A 14,535-nucleotide genomic window follows, 5' to 3' on the forward strand; every position below is an offset into this window, starting at 1 on the left:
CAAGGGAAACTGAAGGGTCATTTTACGCTCTCCTTTGCTCCGTGTGTGCTAATGTTAGCATGTGTGTGTGTTAATGTTACCATGTGTGTGAGTGCACATGTGTGCGCATCCATATGGGGACCATTAGTTCTACCTGCCTAGCCATTGGATTACAGGTGGGTTCCACTGTGCCTGGCTCACTCAAGAGCTCCATGCTTTCATGGCAAACACTTTACAGATGGAGCTGTCTCCCCTGCCCTGCTGTTTTTACTGAAATCTAGGACTGAAGATATCAGGGTCACACAAACCTGTGACATAACAGCACCCTGATGGTGCTAGGCCTGTGGTGGGGAGGTGCGAACCTGCTGTATGGATAACAGAGATGTGTGGAGAAGGCCTCAGACCCAGTGAGGGCTCCAGTAAGGTGGCATTCTCCTGGTTCCCTGCCAGCCCCGCTCCCAGCGGGCTCCAGGTCACTCACCACCACCACAGGCCTGGATGAAGAAGAGCTTGGGCTTCCCACCCAGGCTGGGAAGCCATTCCTGTTGAAGATGTTCACAATTTTCTCAATGGACACGGAGCATCCATCTGTCCCATAGACAGCACCCAGGAACTGGAGGTGACTGGCCTAGGGGACAAGGTACCTTGGTTACAAAAACACCTCAGTTACAGAAGGCTCTAGGAAGAATTCCAGAGGCCTGACCCAAGGCTTTATGTGGGGAGGACCACAGTCAGAAGGCCCTAAGCGGGGACACCAGATTAACCAAGATGGAGTAGATGGGTCAGCACCTATTCCAAGGGACCCAGACTCACTAACTATGGGAGCCAGGGGGGCTGAGAGCACAGGTCAGCTGTGTCTAGACTGACTGTTTTCATACCACCAGTGCCGGCGTCATCCATACACGTGTACAAAATGCTGATTCCCAGGCTTGCCTAGCCCTCCACAGCCAGCCTTCTGATCCTCCATACCCTCTGAAGCAGCTAAACACAGCGCTGCATTTATCTTGCTGTTGTTCTTGTGCGAGTGTGCATATGGGTGCCCATGTGCATGTCGGGGTCAGAGAACAATTTGTAGGAGGAGTCAGCTCTCTCCAGACACCATGTGGGTTCCAAGTTGCTAGGCTTGGCAGCCATCACCTTTATCAGTTGAGCCATCTCATTGGACCTCAATCCCTTGATTTAAACCTTAAGGATTTGAGGCTGGAGAGGTGGCTCAGTGGTTAAGAGCACTGAATGCTCTTCCAGAGGTCCTGAGTTAAAATCCAAGCAACCACATGCTGGCTCACAACCATCTGTAATGAGATCTGAATGCCCTCATCTGGTGTGTCTGAAGACAGCTACAGTGTACTTAACATATAATAAAGAGATCTTAGGGCTGGAGCTACAAGGAAGAAAAAAAAAAAACAAGAAGGATGTGAGAGGAGGGAGAAGGGGCTGAGCCACAATGAATTAGTACATTAGTGTCCAAGCACCAGACGGACCCCAATGTCCTGTGTCCCACCCAATAGGAAAGGGCCTAGAACATTCTCCATGAAACACAGAAGACATCGAGAACCAGGAGAGCTGCTTTGGTTTCTGAACGAGGGTAGAGACAGGCACAGACCAGTCTTACTTCTTCTTTCTCCATCCTGGTCAGAACTTCCCCATCCACCTCCTGTGGGAAGCCATTTCAGAGTGGCAGTTACAGAGTGGCAGTTACAGAGTGGCAGTTACAGAGTGGCAGTTACAGAGTGGCAGTTGGCTACTGCTGGCCACCACACATACATAGGCAGTAAAGGTTCTTTTGCCAAGGTGAGGTTTTGAGAATTAACCAAAGTTAACCAATCAGATGAGAGACAAGTTAACCAATCAGATGAGAGAGAAGGCCTCTCCTAGGCCTATATAAGCAGCACCAGTTCTGGGCTTGGGGTCTCTTTGCCTCTACAATCAAGCTCTCCCAATAAACGTGTGCAGAAGGATCCTGTTGCAGCGTCGTTCTTCCTGGCCAGTTGGGCACACACAAGAAGTGGTGCCGAAAACCTAGGAAAAGAAACATCTTCAGGCACGAGGGAAGACCCCCTGCTACAGGGAGGATTCAGAACTGCATCTCGGGGAAGGAGCAGTTAATAAAGTGTTTCCGTAAAACAGACTGCTGAGAAGGATACGGTGTGGATTCAGAACTCTTCAGTTGGGGAACGGTGGCAATAAAGTGTTCCTGTAAAACAGACTGCTGAGAAGGATCCGGCGTGGATTCAGAACAATTTAGCTGAGGAACGGTGGTACCAGTAAGTCTCCCAAATTGATCCCTGGGTTAAAGGTGGATAAAAAAGAAAAGAAAAGGGAGGAAAAATAAAAGGAATCAGTGATAATGAAAAGGAAATAGTGAAGAAAAGGGAAAAGAAAGGAAAGGGAAAAAAAGGAAAGGAAAGGGGAAAGGAAAAAGGAAAGGACGGGAAAGGAAGGAAAGAAAGGATCAAGATGATAAGGTTCCCGGTTTTGGGATAAGTTAAGGTTCCCGGCTTTGGGACAAGTTAAGGTTCATGAGTTATGCTTTTTTCTCCCATTGACCCTTTGTGGGTAGGTCTGATAGTTTTGGTCTTGTTTGTTCTGATATATGGACTTTGTTACTGTTTGAAACTTTGTGTCGAGGCAGTCAAGACAGGTCAGAAAATCCTTACAGAGCAACAAGAGAGTATGTCAGAAGAGGAGAAGGGCTTAAAAAGAAAAAAGAAAAAGAAAGGAGACACAGTGTTATCAGGTGGACAGAGGGGACAAAATAAAAGAGCCGAGGTGGAGGAGGAAGGCAAATTAGCTTTTGTGCCCCCTCCCTATGCCTCCTCGGCAGCCGCCTATAAGCAGACCTTCTGTCCGGAGAGAGGTTAGATTCTCCTTGCTGGGGTTGTGTTAAGGAAGGGCAGCGACTTTTGCAGGAGTACCAAGAAGGCATATAAGAAACAGAGAGAAATGAAAAAGAAGACGCACACAGAAAAATAAGTAACTTAAGAAATATAAAGAGAGAAAAAGAATATAAAATATAAAGATACAGAGGAAAATATAAAGATACAAAGGATAATATTAAAAATGAAGAACAAAAAATTAAGTCAATTTACCCTCCTCTCGAGGACTTTGACTAAAGAGTTAGCCTTCATCAAAGGCTTAAAGATAGCTCTCAGGGAAAGAGGAGTAACTATTAGAAGCAGCCACTGTGCAGAATTCCTAAAAGAAGGAGAAAAAATGAAAATAAGCTACTTCAGAGCCCTCCTAGGGACAGAAGGAAAACGGGAGACGTCCTGCTTCCTCTCTGGCTCCTATGGAGAGATTTTTAGCTCCAGATAGGATATCTGTGTCCCTTTGAGACATCAAGTTCTATTCCTGTCTATTGTCTGGTTTTGGTGCACCAAATTGTCTATATGTCTGTCAACTCATGTTTGTTTTTGTTTGGATGATTGAATGATTGTTGTTCTGTGTTTCATGTAGAAAAATATAAAAAGCAGTCTCAGTCTGCACAGCAGAAACTGATGAGTTAGCTGCACAGTGGCTGGGACTCAAGTACAGCTGAAAAAGCCCTGCTGAGGGCCAACTGCAAATGGAGCTCTTAAAAGGGCAGGCACCCTTTTGCTTGTAACAGAAAGTTAGCTTAAAATTGGAAACTCAAGGTTAGAGTCATTCTAAACAACATGAACGACCTAAGAAAACAGGTCATATGCAATAGCAGTGTACACAGGGTAGAAAGACTAGGTTTGAAAAGAAAGCACATATCTTTACAAATAGAAGGAAAAACCTTTCAAGGTATAATGGATACAGGAGCGGATAAAAGCATTCTATCCAGTAAATTACTCTCAGAAAAGCAAGGAAATGATGAAAGGAATGGGATATATACCTGGACTAGGTATTGGAAAAAATTTACAAGGTAGAATTTCACCAGTTAAAGCCACAGAAAAAGCAGATAAGAAAGGGCTGGGATTTTTCTAGGGGCCGCTGAGGAACCTTTGCCCATTCCGTGGCATACGGAGGACGTGGTGAATGGTCCTGCATATACTTCTTCTAAATTTAGCCAATTTTGCAAACAAATGCAAGTGAAACGTATTACTGTGTTGCCCTATAATCCACAGGGCCAAGGCATTATTGAGAGAGCCCATCGTACTTTGAAACAATATTTGCGAAAACAAAAAGGGGGGGATAGAGGCTATGATGCCAAAGATGGCTCTATCCCTTACAATATTTACTCTTAATTTTTAAAAATTGGATGATGCTGGAAGATCACCAGCCAAAAGGCACAGACAATGGCCTCAATCACCCAATGAAATGGTCAAATGGAAAAATGTCCTTGATAGTAAATGGTATGGCCCGGATCCTATATTAATCAGATCCCAGGGAGTTATTTGTTTTTTTCCTCAGGGTGAAGAAAATCCACTTTGGGTTCCGACGTGAGTGACAAGGACCGTGAAAGATCAAGATGAATCCCAAGATGATCCTGCTATTCTTACTCCTGATGATTGAGACCGGGATAAGTATACCTTTGTGGGCCATAGTAAGATCATGGCCAGTACCTTTACTGGTACATCCCAATTCTTCTACCTAGCCTTTGTTTTTTGCAAAGGAATGTGTTTTGGATGTGCCTTATGCACGACAAACTCCTCAAGAGCCACGGGTGTATAAGAGTACTAGTTTTCATTTAAATCATACACTATGCTTTGTGCATAATGTGGATAAACCTTTTACACCCTGTAGGGTTTTTAAAGAAAAAGATTATCTCTAATTGGGCAGATCAAATTAATACTGCTGACACTATAAGTCAGATAGCAGAAAAATCGTCTGAGGCATTGCTTACCATGAAAAGGGCAGATTCTCATATTGCCTCAGGGTTAGTGTTAGTGAATCAGAGAATGGATATTTTACAACATAACATGGAACAGATGATGGATTTCATACAAATGAGTTGTGTGGCATCCACTCCGCATGTGTGCACTACTCCCGTTAGGTATATTAATGATTCTTTTATTAGAAGTACAGACCTATCGAATTATCTGAAGGGGAGCTGGTCGCAGGAGCTGGAAAGGTTGCAGGCGAAGCTGCAGATACAGATCCTGAACCTTAATGGAACCAGAGTGGAATCAGTGACCCTTGGAGGCTTTACCTCTTGGCTTACCTCTGCATTTTCTTACTTTAAGGAATGGGTGGGAGTGATTTTGTTTGGTGCTGCCATATGCTGTGGACTGGTGTTCATGCTCTGGTTGGTATGCAAATTCAGAACCCAACAAAAACGTGACAAGGTGATTATAACTCAGGTACTTTTAGCTATTGAAAACCGCACCTCCCCTGAGGTTTGGTTATCTATGCTCAAGAATTAGTTGGCATCTGAGTTCTCTGCTCTTGCACCCCACGGATTTATGGATCCATTGCACTGGGATGAGAGAGACTCAACGATCATTGATCAGCCCTTGCACATCACTGAGGTTTCCTCATTGCACGCGATAGGGTGATCATGATTTCCCCACTAATTCATTTTTTGGCTGGCCTCTTTTGTAGAGTTCGCCCTAGGTCATTTAGCAGTTACTGTCACACAGCACTGCGGTATCCAGAGACGGACAACTTTCCTCATGCACAGACCAACCTAAGACACGGGGCCCAGTGGCGATAGGGTTACCCTATGACAGGAAAGGCTGTGACATTAGAGGAAAGACCTAAAACAGGAGCCACGGCAGATGGACATAATTGCACAGGCCTAGAACAGCCTCATTTTATTAAAACAAAAAGGGGGAGATGTGGGAAGCCGTTTCAGAGTGGCAGTTACAGAGTGGCAGTTGCAGAGTGGCAGTTGGCTACTGCTGGCCACCACACATACATAGGCAGTAAAGGTTCTTTTGCCAAGATGAGGTTTTGAGAATTAACCAAAGTTAACCAATCAGATGAGAGACAAGTTAACCAATCAGATGAGAGACAAGTTAACCAATCAGATGAGAGAGAACGCCTCTCCTAGGCCTATATAAGCAGCACCAGTTCTGGGCTTGGGGTCTCTTCGCCTCTACAATCAAGCTCTCCCAATAAACGTGTGCAGAAGGATCCTGTTGCAGCGTCATTCTTCCTGGCCAGTTGGGCGCGCACAAGAACCTCCCACCCACAAGGGCAACTCCTTAGAGGACCACAGGGCCCTGAAGACACAACAGGAGAGACAAAGGCCTCGCCACTTCCTCTCCAAAGTTAAGGGGGCCATGAAATCAGAAGGGGCAGGGATACTGCAGAGAGGCCTCCTACCTGGCAGCCATGAGAGAGGATGACCACCACAAAGCAGTCCAGGGCACGGTGGTCCTGGTGCCCCATCTCCATTAAAGCCGTGATCATTTTCTAAAAGGGAAGGCTACAGTTAAGGCAGGGGCACCAATGGAGATCTGACTTGCAGGATCCAGCCAAAGGCCACGACACAGCATACTGCTCCCAATGTTGAAGATGGGACGGACACAGTGGACGTACTGGCACCATTTGGAGGAAAGGGCTATGCTTAGTCTCTGGTGGACATTTAATCCCCACGATAATTATCTCTGTAGAAATAATTACTCTTGCTCATAAACTGGGAAACTGAAGCTTAAGAGGTTAAGTGGCCAGACTTAAGAAAGCCAGACCACAGAACCCCCTCTCGCTCAATGAGATGCTTCAACCAGTTGCCCATGTCATCGTCAATGGACGCAGAGGCTTCTCGGGGGACAGCGATTATACCTTGGCAGTCAGGTTGTACTTCACCTCCTCCATGAAGCTCAGCCCACGGAAATGGTGTTCAAGTTTGTCATGGTCCACGTTGGATCCGGTGCGTGTGCAGAGCCCCGAGGAAGGGCAGAAGTTCACATTGTTGATGATGAGGCAGTGGCCACAGGGATCCGAATCCAGGGTGTATGCCTGTGCAATAACAGGTTTCTAATGTCATCAGGGCACTCAGTGCACCCCTCAGGAAAGGCCAGGACTCCTGGATCCCACTTACAGGGTCAGGTCTGGAGAGCCAGCACAGGCCATGGGGTCTTCCTGTCCACTGAGGGAGCAGTCTGGACCTCACCCTATATCCCAGTGAGAAAACGCACAGGAACGAATGCCAGGTGTGTGCCGCAGACCTGAGAGAACTGCATGCCATCTTAGTATTTGGGGACGGAAAATCATAACCCAGCCAGGGGCTCCCATTCATAAGCCCAGCCAGGCATGGCAGCGCACACAGTTAATGGCCAACACTTGAATTGCAAAGGTGGGTGGATCTCTGTTTCCAAGACTAGTCTACAAAGAAAGACTTTGTCTCAAAAACAAAACAAAACAACTCTTGCCCCCCACTAACCCCACCAAAAAAATCTCCATAAACCAGGGACATTGGGAAGGAATACTGTCATGAATTCAAAGAGATTTTGGGGCTTTATACTGAGTTCTAGGACGTCTTGGACAAAACAATAAACTCTAGTTTTGAAAATACTAAAATGGAGGGCTGGAGAGATGGTGCAGTCACTAAGAGCACCGGCTGCTCTTGCAGAGGACCTCAGTTCAATTTCCAGCGCCACATGGTGGCTCCCAGGCTTCTGTTACGCCAGTTCTAGGAGATGCGACACCCTCTTCTGGCTTCTGGGCACTGCATACACGCGGTGCACACACATACATGTAGGGAGAACACCCAGAGCCGTAAAAATAGTAATGCCAGCCAGGCGTGGTGGTGAACGCCTTTAATCGCAGCACTCGGGAGGCAGAGGCAGGCAGGTTTCTGAGTTCGAGGCCAGCCTGGTCTACAGAGTGAGTTCCAGGCCAGCCAGGGCTACACAGAGAAACCCTGTCTCGAAAAAAAAAAATAGTAATGCCTTAAAACACCAAACAAGGAGCGGGAGATGGTGACACACACCTTTGATTCCAGGAACTCGGGAGACAGAGGCAGGTAGATCCCTGTGAGGATAGCCTGGTCTACAGAGAGAGTTCATGGGAAACGGGGGCTACATGAAGAAACTCTGTCTTGAACCTTCCCCAACCCCCAAAAAGTAAAAAACAAGCAAAAGAGACAACAACAACAACAACAACAAAAATCAACCCAGACATATTTGCCCAAAGGAATTATACAATACCATGTCACTTGTTGTAGCTGGCCCAGGGCTCAACGCAGGGTCATGTGGTAGGCTCTACCAGAGCAGGCCAGGGCCCAGGCTCTGATCTCCTGAGGCAGTTACCACCCAGGCTCAGGGCCCTTGATCTTCCTCTTCTACAACCTGTTTCAATCCCATGCGTCTGAGCACTCCATTTATCTACTCCTCTGTCTGAATTTTCTCCCTAGCACAGGGCTCTGCGGGGTGAGTGGTCTTGTCCCCAGCACATGGGAGGCACTAAGGACATACATGAGGTGAACAGCCTGAGTGGCTTGTCCTGGAGTGGACACCCCAGAGGCAGTAGCCTTTCTTTAGGTTCAAGCTCTGACTTTACAGGAGCAGATGGGTGAAAGAGGACAGAGGGCCCTCTGGGTTCAGGAGCCATGGGGTAGTGGTGACTGGAACCGTACTCCCCAGCCAGGCTTCGGGGACAGACAAACCTTAACCACATGAGGACTCACCATATCTGCATGTCCCCTGATCTTCCCTGGAGCACCTGAGAAAACAGGAGAAAGAAGAACTATGGGTGCTGAGGTTCATCCAAGAAAAGGCAAGGAGATGTAAGGAGAACCCCGTAACAGGGAAATGGGGTCTCCGGAATAGGAGAGTCATGTGACACCGCCAGTATTGGAAAGTGTCTAAGAGTTGCCAAGAATGTTAAACACACTCTTACACCTTTGAAAAGAGCTGGCCAAGAATATTCACTAAGGTCATATTCAAAAGCCACAAACTGGGATTCAGCCCCTCTGGGGGACAGCCTAAAGAGGAGCCAGTTAATTGAATGCCCTGGGAAACATGAAGAGGAAGAAGTTATCCTAAAGCAAACAAGCCAACCAAAGAGATACACAACACATGATTCCATTCATATGAAACTCCAGAGCAGAAAGGACTAAGGGAGGTGGAGGTAAGGGATAGAGTGGTGGCTCACTAGCAGTTCATGCAGACGATCCAGGTTCAAATCCCAGCAAACACATCACAATTCACAATCATCCTTAAGTCCAGTTCCAGGAGATACGACACCCTATTGTGGACTCTCGGGCACCAGGCATGCATGCAGACACACACACAGACACACACACAATGTATATATTATAAAAATAATTTATTGTATAAAGTACACAATAAATAAATCTTGGAGAAAGAAAGAAAGAAAGAAAGAAAGAAAGAAAGAAAGAAAGAAAGAAAGAAAGAAAGAAAGAAAGAAAGAAAGAAAGAAGAAAGAATGAAAGAAGGAAGGAAGAGAGAGAGAGAGAGAGAGAGAAAGAAAGAAAGAAAGAAAGAAAGAAAGAAAGAAAGAAAGAAAGAAAGAAAGAACAGCACAAAAGAACAGCACAAAAGATGAGCAAAGGGCTAGAGAGATGGCTCAGTGGTTATCCGCACTGACTGCTCTTCCAAAGGTCCTGAGTTCAATTCCCAGCATCCACATGGTGGCTCAGAACCATCTGTAATGAGATCTGATGCCCTCTTCTGATGTGTCTGAAGACAGCGACAATGTACTCATATACATAAAATAAATAAATCTTTTTTTTTTTTAAAGAGCAGCAAGTTTCAAGCCCAGACTGCTGTCCTAATGAGGCCAACTGATATTCCCCAGAGGGAGATGGGCACTGGGTCCCCTGTATTATCTGTCTCCTGTCATGAGGTCACTACACACAGAAACGATTCCAGAACCAATCCTCTTCCTTCTTCCTCGGCCAACAGCACCTGCAGAACTTGAGGATTCTCTGCTTTAATGGACTTCAAAAGTTACAGGGTCTGGGCTAGTTTTACGTCAGCTCCACACAAGTCAGAGCCGAGAAGAGAAACTCTCAGTGAGAAATGCCGCCATGAGACTGGCCTGTAGGCAAGTCTGTGGTGATTGACAGGGGAAGTCCTGGCCCACTGTGGTTAGTGCCATCCCTGGGCAGGTGGTCCTGATCTGAGTAAGAAAGCAGGCTGAGAAAACCGCAGGGAGCAAGCGTTGCTACACAGCCTTTGTACAAGTTGCTGCTCCAGCTTCGTGCCTTGTGTTCCTGCCCTGCTAAATCTGTAACTCCAGGCTATTGGCAAAAGGAACAACTACCAGCTAGGAATGAAAAGGACCCGTGGTCTGTACCACACCGTGAATCAAATGCAGTGACGGAATGCAGATGGGTGAAATATACCAAACTCAGGTGAGCTCCCATGGCAGGGTTTCACTTGTAATGATGGTCAAAGACAGACAAAAGTGACAGATGTCAAGGAGACCAGAACATAGAATGTCCTCTAATGTGACAGTGTAGGTGGCAGCGCCCTGGGCACACATGCCCACCGCTGGCATGTCGTAGTTCCCTACATTCTGTTGCTCTCCCATCTTAGACAAACCATTCCACTTTCCCAGGGTTTGATTCCCGGCTGACAGGGCTGAATCTAACGACATCTGCCCGGCAGGACTGAGGGAGGGACAGAGGGGTATGCTTCATGCAATACAGATGTGTGAAGGCCTGAGGCCTGACAGTCAGCTTCCCCACACCTTCTGTCTGGTGTGGTAATTTCAGACACCCACCAGAAGCCAAAGGCCAACCCTGATCAACAGCCCCATCCCATCTCCCAGAAAAACTGAGAGAAACAAGAAGAATAAAATCTGACTTTTGCTTTTCAGACTGGCTGTCAAAATTACATCTCCTATAGACTGACTGGAATCGTCCGCTCATCCCCTATGAGCCTTCATTAAGACAAATACCACAATTAAATTCTGAGTCTCAATCCAAGCTGTACCCACAGTCACACTCCAATAGCCTCAGTACACACACCCACCAGACATTCTCTCGATACTCACAGACATCATGAGCTCCGCCAGAACCAATGTCCACTGGCCTGGGTGTTTATGGTCTGAGAACCTCTGGCTTGAGGCGAGCAGGCCAGAGCTCTTCTGGCCCCAGCACCACTGGGGTGAGGTTTCCCAAGGCAGGCTGTGACAGGTCCAGCTTCACAACTCTCTGCTCCTTTGCTGTGAGTCCCATTGGTCCCAGGACCACAGGCAACAGGTGGTCTAGGGGTTTAACAGCCTCTGGATCCTGCTTGGCTGCTTGCCGACCGCTTTGTAAGAGTGAAGCCAGGGTGCCTTGGCCTGTGTCCTCTAAGCAGTAGATGAAGAGAGGAAGGGCCTGCCACCCTCGGGTCTCAAGGTCTGTGACCAGCTGCCTGGCCTGATCCTGCCAAGACCCAGAGCCTGCCTGCTGTTTGGATAGATAACCAGACACTCATTATCCAGGGACTTCCATGTAGCCCTTACCCCACCTCCCGTTTCTCACCTAGCCTCTGCCTCCTGAGTCCTGGCTAACAGGTGTGTGCCACCACCCCTGGAACAAGCCTCTCCTTTCTAACAGTCTGTCACTGCCAACACTAGGTCAGAAACTGCTCTGACCACACTTAGCTGAAGGAAATCAGAGGCTGCGGGTGCCTCCCTGGGCAGTTCAGCTTCTGATCCCTCTTAATATGCCTGTGGTAGGTGGGACAGAACCTAATCCAACAATGCCCTGAGTTCATGTACCTCTACAAAGCAGAAAGACACCTACTGTAGGTGTCCAGTGCTGTGCTATGTGATAATTAGCCCTACTAAAAGTAGCAAGCCTGTGGTCAGTAGGTTACACAAGGTACTTAAATTTTTCTAAATGTGTTTCTTACATTAAAATAAGAGAATTGAATGTAGACCTCAAGATCTCCAGCATCTTAGTTTTTGAGGAGGGTGAGAACTTGTTAGGAAGTCACACATGGGGTTCGGTGGGATGGTACCACAGTGACTCCTCGCTGCTCCCTCTCAGCAAAACAGCTTTGATTGGATTCACAGGCAGTCCAGCCTTAGTGCTGGGAAAGTGGTCTGCGATGAAGCCTCCTGCCAAGACAAGGATGGCACATGTGCTGCAGTCTCCACCAGTCCCTGCACTACATCCCCTTCCCCACCAAGCTCTGGGTTCTATGGAAGTCACGTGACCACAGGCAAAACAAATCCACTTGTGGGGAAAACTTATCTTAGATGCTCCTGAAATGATCTGCGGCTACAACCACAGAATGGGAAAGAAACTGCCTCGGGGTGGCTTGTTCCCCAGGGGTCCATGTAGCAATGAGGATGGTCATGTTTGGTTGTCAAAACTGGGATTGGTATCTAAGGGGTACAACCAACGATGCTCTGAAGGCTCCTATGATCACTCAGAGTAAAACAGCTGGTGGGGAGGGCATGAGGCTCAGTTGGTAGAGCACGGGCCTGTCAAGCATGAAATGATGGTTTCTGGCTGGAGAGATGGATAAGGACTGGAGACTGCCTAGCATGTGCAACTCCCCAGGTTCAATTTGAGAGACAGAGGCAAAGACAGAGACTGAGCATATGTGTCCTTCCATTTTGTAGATAGACAACCCTCAGGCAGAGAGCCTGCCGGCTTTGGCCAAGGTCACCCGGCAAGCTCATGCCAAGTGCCAAACTGCTGTTTGTTTGGTGACTTCATCTAGAGAAAACTTATTTGGACCTCCAAGCCAACACCCCGAGAAGAGTGCCACCTGCACCTTGACTTTTAAAGGAAAACTGACCTTGACACTTCCAAAATGGCTGCTTTCATGATCCTTGTGGCCATAAACAAAGGTTCTACCTATTCCAATGCTGTCAGGGGTTGAGCTAGAACAAAACACCCTCTGACTTCCCATTCAATAGGATCCCGCACCCCAACACCCCTTACTTTTGCAAAATTCTTGCCCTGAGCTTCCCACCCACACAGAAGTCCCAGAACTGTACCTGAATTCCTTCCTCCCTTCCTCCCTTCCTCCCTTCCTCCCTTCCTCCCTTCCTCCCTTCCTCCCTTCCTCCCTTCCTCCCTTCCTCCCTTCCTTCCTTCCTTCCTTCCTTCCTTCCTTCCTTTCTTTCTCCCTCCCTCCTTCCCTCCCTCCCTTCCTTTTTTCCTTCCTTCCTTCCTTCCTTCCTTCCTTCCTTCCTTCCTTCCTTCTTTCTTCCCTCCCTCCCTGCCTCCCTCCCTCCCTTTCTTCCTTCCTTCCTTCCTTCCTTTCTTCCTTCCTTTCTTCCTTCCTTCCTTCCTTCCTTCCTTCCATCCTTCCTTCCTTCTTTCCTTTTTCTCTCTCTCCTTTCTTTTTTGAGATAGTTTCTCGTGTAGCCCAGGCTGAAGACACACAGCATATCATCCTGCCTCCACCTCTGGAGCCCTGGGATCTCAGGCCTGTGCCCCCAGGAACTAATGTTCTGCAGTGCTGAGATTCCAATCCAAGGCTTCACTAGGTAAGCCCTCCAACTGGCTGAGCTACACCTCCAGCCCCTAGTTTGTATGGATCCTGTGCATTAGCAGTTAGCTTTGAATTGCCACCAATAGCAATGCATTAAGGAAAGAAATAGAAACACTTCCTCTAGGAGTGACTTACCCAAGAGCGAGTCCAGATTTGAATTCTCTATGTGATGCTCTTGGAGGCTTCTGTCCCGTCTGTCTACTGTGCACATCTGAACTTGTGCCTGCCTGGAGGCTGCCTTGTGAATCTGTCTATCTCTGTGTCTGCATCTGTTCCTGTGTGTGAGACAGTCTCTTCTATGTGTTCTGTGCCTGTGTGTCTGTTGTTGGGTGATTGTCTGTCCCTCACAAAGGGCTTTGCTCTGTCTTTATTGAACAGCATAGAAAGCATCACACAGAGGACAAGGCAACAAAAATCAACCAGCATCCTCTCTCTCTCTCTCTCTCTCTCTCTCTCTCTCTCTCTCTCTCTCTCTCTCTCTCTCTCTCTCTCTCTCCATCTCTCTCTCTCCCTCTCTCCATCTCTCTCTCCCTCCCTCCCTCCCTCCCTCCCTTCCTCCCTCCCTGCCCCTCTCTCTCTCTCTCTCTCTCTCTCTCTCTCTCTCTCTCTCTCTCTATCCTTCCTTCCTACCTGCCTTCCTTCCCATCTGCCTTCCTTTTTTTGTTTGTTTGAAACAGGATTTCTCTGTGTAGCCCTGGCTGTCCTGAAATCTACTTTGTAGACCAGGCTGTCCTCTACTGGATGTTTCCGAAGCTGGTCTAATGTTTCTTTCCCAGGAACAAGCATTGTCCTTCTCCCTCTGGTAACACTCAGCGAGGCCTCTTGAAACAGAGAGAATATACATTTCTTGGTGGTGGTTGTTGCTATTGTCATTTGGGGGGAGGGGTTGGTGAAACAATCTTGTGTGTCCCAGGCTGACCCTGAGCACTCTACATAGCCATGGATAATCTTAACTCCTGATCACCCTGCCTCTACCTCCCGAGAGCTGGGGTTCCAGGTGTGTGCTGGCAAAGGACCTGTCTTTGGCATGTTTTTCAGTGTAGTTCTAGAACGACAAGGGAATGGAAAAAAAAACAAAAACAAGAAAACCAAACATTTGGACTCCAGCCCTTTATTGCACTTGACTTTGGGAAAATCTCCACCTTGCATACTCCTCCTGCTTCTCTGGCTGATAAGGCCACTCATAAAAAGGAAGATGGCCAGGGCAAGACCTACAGACATCCACAGACACACC

At 47.5% G+C, this 14,535-nt stretch overlaps 1 pseudogene; it reads right to left on the bottom strand.

The window, feature by feature from the left end:
* LOC147004177 (caspase-9-like) overlaps positions 1–11,038 on the bottom strand; it is a 25,485-nt pseudogene extending 14,447 nt beyond the window's left edge.
* Positions 11,039–14,535: the final 3,497 nt, after the last annotated feature.

Source organism: Mus caroli, unplaced genomic scaffold (genome assembly GCF_978045245.1).
Source record: "Mus caroli unplaced genomic scaffold, Mus_caroli_1 scaffold_6, whole genome shotgun sequence".
In the NCBI taxonomy this organism is placed as follows: Eukaryota; Metazoa; Chordata; class Mammalia; order Rodentia; family Muridae; genus Mus; species Mus caroli.